The 13,916-nt window shown below is 52.6% G+C and overlaps 1 long non-coding RNA gene across 2 annotated transcripts in view; it reads left to right on the forward strand.

The window, feature by feature from the left end:
• Positions 1 to 255: 255 nt before the first annotated feature.
• Positions 256 to 13,916, forward strand: part of LOC102498680 (uncharacterized) — a 15,544-nt gene continuing 1,883 nt past the window's right edge. For both annotated transcript variants that reach the window (XR_333456.2, XR_333455.2), the window contains exons 1-2: positions 256 to 293; positions 4,241 to 4,344. This is a non-coding gene — a long non-coding RNA (uncharacterized LOC102498680). The remainder of the gene's footprint in view (positions 294 to 4,240; positions 4,345 to 13,916) is intronic.

Genomic DNA, 13,916 nt, shown 5'->3' on the forward strand with positions numbered 1-13,916 from the left:
CTGTGACATCACAGTGACGTCACGGCTGTTGTGAGCAGAGTTGCCGAGAAGCTGAGCAGAAGGGGCTGCTCAGAGAAGTTTTCAACACTATCATAGGAGGAGGAAGATAAAAATCGGAGTTCAGGGACCAGCAGATAGAATAATGGCTATGTCGCTGGACTCACACGTAGTTGACAGTGGTTCGAGTCCTGGACCTGGCGGCTTAAAACTTGCACCAGGTGCATGTGCGTAAGTGCCCAAAATCCCGAAAGGAGAATAGAGAAGGGATTGTGGCATGACTGTCCCCCTGGGAGGTGAGTTCTTGCTTTCTGTCTCTCTGTCTCTCTCTGTCTCCCTGGCAAATACACGTGCCCTACAGCAAAAATCTCTCTCTAAAAAAAAAAAAAAAAAAACAAAAAAAAAAAAAAAAAAAAAAAAAAAAACAGACAAAAAAAAAAAAAACGAAGTTCAGGTCTACTCATGCAGCCAGGACTTGGGGACCATGGTCCCAGGAGAAGAAAGGACTCCAACAGTCTCAGGCATCTCTTTGTAAGCAGTACAAGGGGAGTACAGAGAGGGGCTTCTAGAAATCTCAGCAAAGCTGTTGGAGTTCCATGAGGCTGCAGAGATAAAGAAGGTTGGAGTTCAGGGCCTGCCACATCATAGGGCCCCTGGGAAACACCCAGAGTTTTCATGCAGACCCTGAAGAACAAGCTCTTCCCCAGCTCTAGATTTAACTCTAAGAGACTAGACGTCTTCTCCTTGAAGTCTAACAGGCATTGCAGACAGGACTCAAGCCAGCCGTTGCTCTCTCCTGCTTGGCCCTTCCCTGCCCCCCATCTTGGCCAGTGCACCCCCACCTTCTAGACAGTGAGGGGAGAACCTGGGCTCAGCCTCGATCCTCTCACCACATATTCGATCTGTCAGCCGCTCCTGTTAGCGTCACCTTCAAAACACTCGCAGAATCTGATGCTAGTCCCAGCTTTGGCACCAGCCATGCTCCGAGCCGCTGCCTCCTCCCGCCTGGAGTATTACAGCAGCCGTCCAGCTAGTCTCCTGGCCTCCACCCTTTTCCCTGGAGACATAGCCCTGCCAAAGCGAAAGCCATTTATGCCAATACCAGGAGTAAAACCCAGCAAAGAGCAATACCAGGAGCAAAACCTCAGCGTGACCGACAGGTCCTGTATGATCTCCTCGCCTAAACCTTTTCTTCTTTTAATAAAAAGTTTTATTTTAGAATTTTCTTCAAAATTGCCAGAGGAGGGCCAGCAGTTAGCGTAATGGCTATATCACCGGACTCCCATGTAGTCGACAGCGGTTCGAGTCCTGGACCCGATGGCTTAAACTCATGCAGGGTGCATGTGTGTGCATGCCCAAGATCCCGAAAGGAGAGAGGAGAGGAGAGGGGAGGAGAGGAGAGGAGAGGAGAGGAGAGGAGAGGAGAGGAGAGGGGATAGCGGTGTGGCCATCCCCCCTGGGGGGTGATTTCTCGCTTTCTATCTCTCTGTCTCTCTCTGTCTTCGGGCGGCACCCGCCCCCTATAGCAAAAACCCCTTTAAAAAAAAAAAAAAAAAACTGCCAGAGGGTGTGTGCACTCACCAGAGAGAGAGAGAAGGAAAAAGCAACCCCCAGTGGGGCATGGTCGCATAGCAGTATCTTCTCCTCCATTCTCCATCCTGTTAGGATTTGGGGCATGCATTACACATGCACCCAGCTTGTTTTTCCAGCCTTTGGGGTTGGGATTTGAACTGTGGCTGGCCATGCGGAATCTGGCTCTCCTAACCACTGAGCACTACAGAGCTAGCCCTATTTTAGAACGTCTTCAGATTTATAGAAAAACCATGAAGACGGCTCAGAGTTACAGCACCCTGCACCGGCTTTTCCCCATTGCTAACTTCATACGTGAGTGTGGTACATTTGTCACAATTAGTGAACCGACATTGTTCATAACACTGTCACTAAAGCCCCTACTGTATTTGCATCATATTCTCTTTTTTTCCTATGATGCTTCTTGCGATTTCCAAGCCTGCCTGAAATATTGGTCCGTGTGACCAACTACTTACGTTACTAGTGTTGGTTAGAGTAATTGTGAAGTGTGTCCCAAGACCACACCAGCCAAAGAGCGGACACAGACCCATGACTAAAGCATCTCAGCTGAGATACCATAAGCAGAAAATGCCAGGCCAGGTCAGGCTGCAGCAGGTGCACGCACTGGGCAGAGTTGGGGCCTGCATAGAGGACGCTGTGCCTGCGTTTGTCCAAGCCCTGGCTTGGTGGAGGCCCCTGTTGAGCTAGCCATGAGTCTGCCAGCAGGTATAGGAGACATGCACAACAGGAGTTCCAAGGAACAGCCCAGTGACTTTTTTCCCAGGCTGCCTGAAGAGCTAATTACCGAGGCGGAAGACTGGCGACGTTGCTTGCCGCTGCATGTACTCTGCTTCCCAGGGGAAATGCTATTTCGAGTGTGAAATCACCGCAGGGGTTGGGGGAGAGGGCTCCAGAATCACCCTGAGGCCTGACCTGGAATGGTCATTCCCCAAGAAGAGCATAGCAAAGGTCCTGCAGATGCTGACAGCCCCGGGAACAGGGGCAAGCAGCCCAAGGACTCTGAGGTGTCTGGGTACACTCACCCTCGCCTGACCTTGGATCGCCACGGAGGAAACTGTGCAGGAAGACCTCAGTAAGAACACCCTGTCAGGTGCTGGAATCTAGCCCCTCCCCTTCGCCCTCCACAAAGCAGCACCTTGGTTTCTGGATCCTTGCAAGCCTGCACCTGCATGTCCCCTCCACCAGCAGGGGGCGCCTTCCTCTAATTCTCCAGAGGTCCCCTCATGCACCTTTCTAATAGCAGAGGGCAGCCTGTCCCTTAACGGGCTGCCTCCATCCCCCATCTTCAGAGCAGGGGTTCTGCCTCCAACGTCGGTTTGAGTCATCATGTTGGCGAGAGAAGCCCCTCCAGTGAAGCCCTCTGGTGAGAGGTGGCCCTGAAGACCCCAGGTCAGAAGCAGTGGTCTGATGTCCATCCTTGCCTCAATCCCCTCTTGACTCCCATGGGTCACTGAGAAGGAGGCCCCTAGGGATACTAGGCCACAGTGCAGGTGGACCTAGGCTCAAGCCCCAAGTGCAAGGACTCTGGTAAATGAGGAGTGGGGAGGCAGCAGGTGGAGGCCCCCCCAGGGCATTGTCCTGAGGATCAGCACCACTGCCGACGTGGGCCCCTCCCTCCGCCGCCTGTCCTCTGAAAGGCCTTTTCATCCCAGTGTCGACAAGGCCACTAGCCGCATCAAAGAACGTCTCTGAAAAGTCATATTTTTCCCCAAACCAGAAAAGTTCAGGCTCAGAGCACAAACATTCAGCTCATTATTTAGAAATAACAAGTCCTCCGGGTCCTGGTATCAGATCAAAGCTCAGAAATTAAATTCTCCAGAAAAGGAGGCGGCCTGGGATCAGCAGATTTGTGTTTGCTTATTTTTTTTCCTTCGGCAGCTAAAAAAAGGGACTCAAAATCTGCCTAGCGGTTTGGAAGTCTGGCCTGGGGTTTGTGAGCCCGGGAGGAGACAGCGGCTCTGGAGGCTTCTGGGCGTGGAGGCTGAAAATATTTGGTTGACATGACAATGGAGACAGCTTGGCAGTTTATCAAGTGCCGGCCTCCAGGAAAATCCTGTCCCGCTGCCCCTTCCCCCTCACATACAGGCACACGCAGGCACGCCTCTCACACACGCACGCCTCGCACAGGTGCCCCCACCCACAGGAGCACATGTCAGAAGGGCACACGTGCTGTGTCTGCATCCACATGTGCACACAGGGACATTCTGACCGGAGTGCACGTGCGTGTACATGGATGCGTGCGTGCACACACACACACACACACACACACACACACACACATGCACATACACAACCTCACAGCAACCGACGGGAAGGTAACTCTTCGCTCTCACTCCGGGAACCAGGACTTGGGCTGGCCTGAAATTCATCCACAGCCAGCTCGGCCCCCACCCGCTTCTCCCAGCCCAGGCCCAGACAGACTGTCCCTCAGCTGCAGGCCACTTCCGCGTCTCTCCACTCTGAGTTTACTGTGCTCCCCCTGTGCCCCATGTGGCCCTCCTCGTACACCCCACTGCAGAGCTCAAAGATGTAGAGATGGCAGAGGGCATAGAGCAAACAGCCCTACTGTTGCCTGGGGACACCCTTGTGACCTCTGCTTTCAGTTCTCTTCATCTGGTGCCTTGATGAGATTCTGAGTGGTACATGTTCGCAGGGACTGAAACCTCTAGGAAAACGAGAGAATAGCCTGTTTGGAGGACAACAGGGACAGCGGGCTGCCTCCACATCCCCCTCCTGCTGGCCCTGTGCGTGGTCTAGGTAAGTGTCCACTTTGGGCACAGTGGGTGGGGCACCTCGTCTGGTCTAAACCAGTCACCACAGTCCCGCCCACTGTCTATGGGGATTGGTTCATTTACAGACATAGCGGTCTCAGCCAATGAGATGGCAAGGTGTTTGCAGGGACTCTGGAAAGAACCCCAGCCTTGTGAATGCACAGCATCAGGGTGCATATCCAGGCCTATAGCGCCAGGATGAGGGAAGATGGCCTGGACAGGATGGAGACCTCAGAAATCCTAGGAAACCAGGTCCTCAATGACATTGCTGAGGGCTGGATCAAACCCACCTAAGGTTCACCTGGGCTCCCAACCTGCCAGTCTCAGGAGTTTGTAAACTCTGTGTGTTACCTAGGGTAGGTTGAGTTGGATTTTCTATAAATGCTACAAAAGACAAGCACGGTGGGTGGAGCCATCGGTCCGTCAGTCCTTTCAGTCTCCTCACAGTGAAATAGGCATCGGCCTTCACAGGCTAACAGGCCTGCAGAGGTGTCCAGCAGAGAGTGCTGTCCACAGGCGCTGCATAGCCTGGTCCCACTGAGCCTTCAGCCTGGCCCGCCCTCTGTCCCTCCTCGGGCTCTTGTAACGTAGGCCATCTCCCACCCTCCTGGTTGGCTCTGCCTAGGGCACTCTTCCTACCGGCCTTCTGCCTCTGCCGCCCTCATTTACAAACAGGTGAGGGCATTTACGGCTTGCCCAGACACTCTGGGATAATCGCCTCATCGCAGCACCCTTAACTTAATCACAGTGGTAGTCTTTTTTTGCCGAACATTCCAGGTTCCAAATTGCATATCTTTTTTCTTTGGGGGTGGGGCAGTATTCTGTCTCCATCTGCGCATGTACACACATCAGGGACATGTGTGTGCACACAGACTCTTGATGCATACCTGCCCCGTGTTCACCTGAGAGTGCGTGCAGAGATGCCTGGACTCCCAAATAGCAGAACCTGAGGCAGGGAGGGTGCAAGCACGCTTCTATGCTCTGAGTGTCTCACACAGGACCTCCTGCCACTGAGGAGTCCTTGTCCTTGTCCCTCACAGGGACAGACCCTTATTTTTATTTATTTTATTTTTAAGAGAGATTCTTACTATACTGTGCATGCATTTGCTGCAGAGACAGAGAGATAGAAAGCAAGAAATCACCCCCCTGGGACGGGGGGGAGGGATGGCCATGCCACGATCCCGTCTCCATTCTCCTCTTGGAATTTTGGGCACACATGCCCAGTGTGAACTTCAAGCTGTCAGGTCCAGGACTTGAACTGTGGGTCCAGGACTTGAACTGTGGTCAGCCATGTGGGCTCCAGACCTTTGTTAACCCTGAAGAGACTTTGTTGCAAGTATCCAAGTCCAGTGTATAGAGGCTGCTACCCCTTTAAAGTTCTCCCAGAACTCCTGTCTCTCAGTTTAGCAGCAAACACAGAGCAAATAGAAGAGAAGAAATGAGAGACAGTCAGAATGCTGACAATGTGACTACTTTTTTTCTCAAAAAATGATAAAAATAGTGTCATAGACAAGTTCGTTTTCTAGGCAAAGTTATTTTAGGCAATGTGTATTAATGGCATGAGAATTAGTGCAAATTAAGTAATTAGGCAAAGGCTGGCAGCTAGAACTGGCAGGTGCTAATGACGCGTGATTCCATGGTTCCTGTGCTTCCCAAGGCTTCGCGTGGACAGCGGCAACTCGGGGAGCATGCCGCTCCGCAGCAGGTACCAGGGCTGAGGGAGCTTCTCCAGGCCAGCTGGGGCTTTTTTGGGACACCTATGTCTTCTGGGCTTGGAGACCCTGGAGACTGGGACAGGGCAGCTCAATTTGGACAATGCCACATCAGGCTCCGGAGCAAGCCCAGTGGGCTTAGGGTCATCCTCGGGGGCTTAGATGGAATGGGACGCCCCCACTAGCTGTCTGGGCACCACCCTTCACTCTAAACAGACCTTCAGGGCCACAGGAACCATGAGACTCACAGCCGTCACCCAGCAGCCCATTCTCCTGCAGGGGTGTCCATGTGTTCTGGTTTACATGGCAGGGGTCAAGCTTTTCTGCCTCCAAAGGTGTCTGGCTTGGCAGTGATGTTGACAATGTCACCTTTGTGGCAGACTGCTAGCCCTTTCACGGATGAGAAAACTGAGGCTCAGAAAGATTAACTGGTTTTCCAGGGCCACAGAGCTAGGCTTGGGGGAGACCCTACCTCCATCCATACTCTGTCAGGTTGAGGGAGGGCAGGACTCAATGCAGGTCCACTGAAGAGCGCCATGCTGTGTGGGAGGTGCAGAGGGCTGCATCACAGGAATGTGCTGGCTGTCGGGGAAGCGTGAGGGGCAGCCCCCTGGAGTTCTCTGGGCTCTCAGGCTGCGTGTCAACTGTGCCTCAGCCTGTTTCCTCCGCTACAAAAGAGGGCTGTAGGGTTGTCGAAAGGATTGGAAATTTCATGAGACACATGTGACAAGCTCAGTAGTGCCCATTGTTGCTGCCACTATTGAAAACCTCTGGACCAGGGCCAGCAGGTGGCATGGTGGTTGGGGAGCTGGACTCCCACGTGGTCGTCTGCAGTTCGAGTCTCAAACCTGGTGGCTTGCTGTCTCGCTTTCCCTATCTCACTCTCTGTGTCTCTCTGGTGAGCATAAATGCCCTATAGCAAATTTTTAAAGATAATTATAAGTGGGACCAGCAGTTAGCGTAATGGCTATGTCGCTGGACTCCCACATAGTTGACCATGGTTCGAGTCCCAGACCTGGTGGCTTAAACTCACGCCAGGCGCGTGTGCGTGCGTGCCCAAGATCCCAGGAGGAGAATGGAGGAGAAGGGATTGCGGTGTGACCATCCCCCCTGGGGGGTGATTTCTTGCTTTCTATCTCTCTGTCTCTCTTTGTCTTTCTGGCGAGCACACATGCCCTGTAGGAAAAACCTCTCCAAAATAATAATAATAATAATAAGTAAAGTTAAATAAATAATTTGAAAGAAAGAAGGAAGGAAGGCAGGAAGGCAGGAAGGCAGGAAGGAAGGAAGGAAGGAAGGAAGGAAAAAAGAAAACTTCTGGGCACAGCCCAGGGTCTCACTTTCTCTCTGATGTAGTGTGTTTTTCAGAGAAACTTGGCTTTGAGCAGAATCTACTTTCTTCCAAACACTCAAACCTGCTGTTATTCACTTGATTCCCTAAGGACAAAGAGCTTCTCTTGAGCTTGTTTCTGCCATGTCCTTGCACAGTGCCCAGCACATAGTAGACACTCAAAAAACATTGACTGGGTGTTAAAAGCCAAAGATTGCCGCCTGCACCTGGCTCCTCTTCCATCCTGCGGCCCCTCCCTCCCCAGGCTACTTTAAGCAACAGATGAGAGAAAACACCTTTTTTGCATCCCTCATCAGTGCTAGGAAATTTCCAGACCATGCCACCATCTGGAACCTGCCATCTCCCCACAGGAGCCTCCAACAAAGCCCTAAGTCCCCAGGCCCAGCTGCCGCATGACCATCTCTCTGAAGGCACTGGCCTGAAAAGGAAACAAGTGGTCCCACTTTGGATTTACCCCAACTCGGACCCTAAAACAAAGGTTTGGTGCAGGGGCTGTTTTGGGACGTGGTCTCAGGAAGCACAAGGAAAGGGACTTGTAATCCATGGAGGAACAGATTCTGCCTCCAGGCAGCCAGGGCTCCACTGAGCTGGAGACGCCGGCAGAACTACATGCAGTGTGCCTCCACGCCATCCCACAGAGGGATGAGAACGCTGGGTTTCCCTCCTGGATCCCATCTGTCCTTGGTCAGAAGTTGCTCCTGGAGGCGTGAATACCCGCGTACTTCGGGACTGCTGAGTGAAGCTGGGCAAGTGTCCTTGGTACCACGGAAGCCCTGATTAGCAAGATGCAGGTACTCAAGGGGGGAAGCAGTCAGGGTGCACGGGAGCGACCCCGTGCAGCTGCAGATGAACTCTGAGGTGGGCCATAGAGCTGTGGGGTAGGACACCCACAGTGTGTGCTAATGACACACACCCCGATGGAGAGATGGCGCTGTCTGCTTGGCACTCCCTGTACCTGGCACAGAGCAGGTGCTTTGGTGAATGTGCGGCACAACAAGGGTACAGCACCATTCCCCAGGGGGATGTCCGGAGAGCAGGAGTTCCCTGGCACACTCCAGAGAAAGGGTGTGATTCCTAGGACTGCTATAATATGTTAGCACAAACCAGGTGGCTTAATGCAACAGAGACGTGTGCACGGTTCTGTAGGCCAGAGTCTGAAATCAGGGTTGGGTCCTTTGAGGGCTGGGAAGGAGAATCTTTCCAGGCCCCTCTCCAGCTCCCTAGTGCTGGCCAGAAACTCCCTGGTGTCCCTCGACTTGAAGACAAATCACCGCAACCTCTGTCTCTGTCTTTGCATGGCTTTCTTCTCGCTGCACCTCTGTCTCCATGCCTGAAAAGGACACCTGTCATTTGATTTAGAGCTCACTCTAAATCCAGGATGATTTGATCTTGAAGTCCTTAACTAATTACATCTGCAAATACCCTGTTTCCAAATAAGGTCACATTCTGAGGTTCTGGGTGGACATGAAATTTTGAGGGATATCATCCAATCTAGTATAAGGTTTTTTGAGTCAAAAGGTTTGGGAAGGCATTGTTCTCGTGTGCTAAAATGCATCACAGGGTTGGGCCAGCTGGTGGCATGGTGGTAGAGGCAGCTGGATCCCACATGGCCAACTGTACAGTTCAAGTCCCAGATCCAGTAGTTTGACAAACATTCAGCATGTGTGTAAATGCCCCAAATCCCAAGAAAGAATGGAGAAGGGATTGTAGCATGGTCATTCCCCAGAAGGGCGGTGGTGGTGGTTGTGATTTCTCACCTTCCCTCTCTCTCTCTCTCTGTCCCTCTGTCTCTCTTTAATGAATGCATGTGTCCTATGGCAAAAACAATTTTGGGGGGAGAGGTTTTTGCTACAGAGCGCATGTGCTCGCCAGAAAGAGACAAAGAGACAGAAAGCAAGAAATCACCTCCCGGGGGGATGGCCACACCACAATGCCTTCTTTGTTCTTCTCTCAGGATCTTCGGCACACACGCACATATGCCCAGTGTAAATTTAAGCCATCGGGTCCGGGACTCAAACCACATTCAACAACATGGGAGTCCAGCAACGTAGCCATTATGCCATCTGCTTGTCCCAACCTATGGCAAGTTTAAAACGAAATACATCACAAGTTCACCATGCAGAGCTGGGTGCCAGGCTCCAAGGAGTCATTCAGTAAAGAGACCGGGTTAACTGGATAACTGAGAGGCACCACACTTCCCAGCCTGGGAGGAGGTGCCCTTTCACTGTGGGGTCATCCTTCCTTCCAGCCATCTGAACTGCTCCAGAGGGGTCAGACCTTCAGATTGCCATCTCCCAAGATCTTGCACTCTTCAAAGATTGGTTACTTGTCGTGGGATCCCAGCAGGACCAGCATCAGGGCTTGTGAGGAATGTGTAATTCCAGGCCTTACCTCAGAGCTCTTGAGTCAAAAGCTGTATTTTAACAAGACCCTCAGGCAATTTTTGTACACAAGTTGACCTAGAAGTGCTATCGAGCTGTGGCCAGATAAAGGGACAGCTTGCCCTCTAGCTATTTGACCTCACCTGGTCTAGACAGAACAGAGCAGGGTCCTATTGAAGCCTCAGACAGAGCTCTGGAACCATTGGGCCCAGAGTTTGGGTTACCCACTACTTATTTACTCAAAGGACTTCCAACTTCTTGGACCAAGCAATGTGTTTTTCTAGAAAGCCTGTCTGCGGGCGCAGGTGTTGCTAACCACACACCCATCGGTCCTGTGGAAGGAGAGAATTGCCATTGCCATTTTGCCACCTCCACGTTCACCCGCAGCCATGATGAGGTGCTCCCACGCACCCTAACTGTCCTCACTCAGGTACTTGCACCTCGTTACCTCTGACATGAGAACCTTCTGGGACAGCTCAATGTGGCTGCATGTCCAGCTCCCCAGGCACCCAGGACTGTCCTCTGCCCCTTCCCCTCTTGTTTACCAGCAGAAAATACAGGCCTGGCAGGCAGGGTGCGAGTCTGTCCCTGGCCCCAGCTGTGGAGCAGCTGAGCTCATTGGAAAGCAGGCTGTGGACGTGAATGCAGCCCTTGTGCCCTGCGCCTTGTCAATAGCCTCCACAACTGCCCAGCATTTCTATTGACTCAAGATAAGTTCCGGGAGGCCGGAGAACAGCTCACTGTTTGGCCCGGTGTCTGCGGGCCAGGCCAGGCCAGGCCAGGCCGGGACAGCTGGGCTTGGTGAGCCCTGCAGGCTGGATGGAGCTCAGCAGGCAGTGCTGCCAGCTCCGCAAACACTCAGCTCAGGCCGTAAGCTTGCTCCTTATCCTGGCCTCCCGGGAGCCCTGGGGGCGATTACCCCTATCAGCCTGGTTTGGCAGTGCCCTGGGGAAAGACAGTCACATGTTCTGGCTGCTCGGTCCAAACAGGTGTTGGAGGTGACATCATATCTCAGCAGAGATCACTAAGTCTTCCGACTTCTACCAATATTTACATTTCCAGCTCCGAGGAGAATCTAATCAGACTTCCGATGATACCTTGATACCTGCCATGTTGCCCACTTTTGCTCCTGGCTGTGGGTGTTGAATCCGCCTTTCCTGGTTTTAGAGTTTACCCTCCAAGGGTCCAGGGAGCTGGCAGGCAAGGCCTCTGGGACCTGGCCAGGGGAACAGAGCCGGGGATTCAGGGAGGAGGCTTTGGCCCAGGAACAGGGACCGACAGGCAGAGGCGGAGGCCAGCCTGCAGGCTTTGGGTCTGAGTGGCAAGAGCACGAAGCCCTGGGACTCCAGCTGCTCTGAGCAAACCTCATCACTGCAGGGGCCTGGCAAGCAGGCCCCAGCTCCGCACGCATCTAAGACTCAGGACAGTGGCTGCCCAGATGAAAGGGGCGGGCGAGGCCCAGCAACTGGAGGGGGACCGGTTCTGATCCCAGGTGAGTGTCCTGGTCTGTGTGGTTCAAGGACACGAAGAGGTTTGTCTCTACTCACCTCCACCACTTTCTGAAACACCAGGGACGAAGCCTTACCTCCTTGGCTCCAGACAACTGCACCCTCAAAAACAGGCCAAAACAGGTGAGCTACCATACAGGCTCATGGACAGCATCACCGTAAGCAGTGCCTCTGGGCTGTGTCCTCTCTCAGGCCTCTGGAACTCGGGTTCTGGGGATGAATGGTCCCCCTCAGTGGGCCATGTCCCTTTCGACCCACCGGAGAAGGCCCCAGCCCCTTGGGAAACTCCCCAGCAGTCTGGGGTTGTATTGACATGCCAAGAACAGGAGATAAACCCCACCTAATGTCAGAACAAATAGGAGGCTGAAACCAGAGAGGCCTGGGAGAGATAAGCCAGGCATTTGCCTGGGGCTGGGATATGGGAAGAGGAGGGGAGAGGCTGCGCCCCCCAGCCACCTGCACCCCTAGCCCCAGCCCCGGGGAAACAAAGAGATCAGAGCGGCCCATGTTAATCATTGCTGGGTGGCCCAGGGTGGGGAGGCTGAGGCCCTGTTTGTAGACCAGAAGGCCCCACCCACCAGACCAGGCTGGCTTGTACAGCCTCACGGGGTCCCTTGGTTCTTAGCCTGGCACTGAGGACCTGATAGTGAGCCAGACGACCCTGTCCCTCCAGATGCTCACAGCCACACTCAGAGAACCACACTCATTCGTGCATGGGGGCCTGTCTTCACAGAGGTGGCGATGGAGCATGGGGACCCACCAGGTGAGGGAGAAACAAAAACCACTTAGCGTCACTGGGAACCCCAAACTTAGGGAACACCACCTCAGCCCCTAAGTCCCAGTTGAAGCGTCCTAATTCCTCACAAAGTGTATGCAGAGATGAGAAGGAAGATCCAGCCTCCCCCTGCCCCCAACCCTGGCCTGGATTGTGGTATTCTCTAACTCGACTACAGAGAGGGCAGGATAACAACTGGGTGGAAGGGGAGAGGTAAAAGCTGCCCAGAGGAGGTGGTCTTTCAGAACTCCAGGAGAGCCACGCAGAAGGACCCAGGCTCCCTCCAGCTGGTAGCAGAGAGAAGCAGCCTGTGCTGAGGCCACACAGCAGGCAGAAGGCTGCATGAGGCCCAGCAGCTGCCCCAGGGTGTCTCGAGTCTGGTCCCTGTCCAGGCAAGGGTAGCTTAGGCCTACAGGAGCCAGGCAGGCAGAGAGGAGCAGAGGGGAGGTCCCTGCGGTGAAGTGAGAGTGGGAGAGTCTAACCACTGTCCTGGCAGGTCAGGTCTGCAGGACCTTCTAGCTGTGCCGACCCCAGATTCCGCAGTGTTGCCCTGGGGAGGCAGCAGCCGAGGGCTACCACATCGGCAATGATTTGCTGAGCAGTTAAGAACCCTGTGCCAGGTACCAGGTATCTCACACACCTGGTATAGATGGCTTTATGCCAATGCAATTGTAATGTTAGATGAAAGAGACAAAATTCCCAGGTAAAAATGGCTCGCCAAGCTCACACAGAGGAAACTTAGGGAATGCTGATAAGGACTTTAAAAATCCCGTTCAACCCCAAACAAGGACTTGGGTCACAGGGCAGTGAGCGCTCAGCCCAGTCTGACCTCAAAGTCCTCGCTCATTCCATGAAGGAGAGACATGCTCCAATAAGAATGGGAACTTAATGCCAGCTCAGTGGCCTGAGGGTTAAAGGAGCCAGGTCCCACATGGCCAGTTTAAACCTTGGCCCTGACAGCTTCAAAGGCGATCTGGGCACGTGTGTGTGCGTGCCCCAAATCCAACAGGATGGGGACATGGAGAAGAGATCGCCATGTGATCGTGCCCCACTGGGGGCTGCTTTCACCTTCTCTGTGTCACTCTCTCTCTGGTGAGAACACATATCCACTAGCAAATTAAAAAAAAAAAAGCGTGAACATAGCTCCTAGACAGGGAACATGTATGTTTGCACGTGTGTGTGTGTGTACAGAGTTAGGATATGCTGACCTCGGTGACATTTTGAATACAAAACATTTTATTATAATATTGCCTTAATTGATTAATGCTCAACAAAATTGTGTTTTCAGGCCTACGCAGCGGAGGCAGAAGGGACGCTGCTGTATGATACTGGAGACCACAGCAGGGTGGGGCTCAGGGTTTGAATGCAGGGCCTACCTCCACACAGTGGCATGCCTGTGACCCTAACTGGTTGCAGGACTGGGGGTGAATCATGGCGTGAAGACCTATCGAGGTGCCTGTCACTCCTCTCAGAAAATAAGCTTATTTTTTTAAAGAAGTATTTTCTAGAGCGAACTCTATTAATCCAATATACAATCTTCTGTCAAATCATTTCCATGGATGATAAACCACACACACAATGGTGGGCCCATAAGATTATAATAGGCTAAACCATATAGCTTAGGAGTGTAGCAGACTGCCGTCTAGTCTAAGTATGCTCTGTGCAGTTCAACAAAATCAACCAGCAGTACGTTTCTCGGAATGTATTCCAGTCATTAAGCAACATGGGACTGCATTTAATCCTAGGCCAATTTCCCAGCTTGAAATGTAACAATTGTCAATTCACTTGTTTTTGCTGTTTCTTTCTTTTTTTTTTTTTTTGTTTTTCTTCC

Source organism: Tupaia chinensis, unplaced genomic scaffold, assembly GCF_000334495.1.
Source record: "Tupaia chinensis unplaced genomic scaffold, TupChi_1.0 Scaffold000052_1, whole genome shotgun sequence".
NCBI lineage: Eukaryota > Metazoa > Chordata > Mammalia > Scandentia > Tupaiidae > Tupaia > Tupaia belangeri.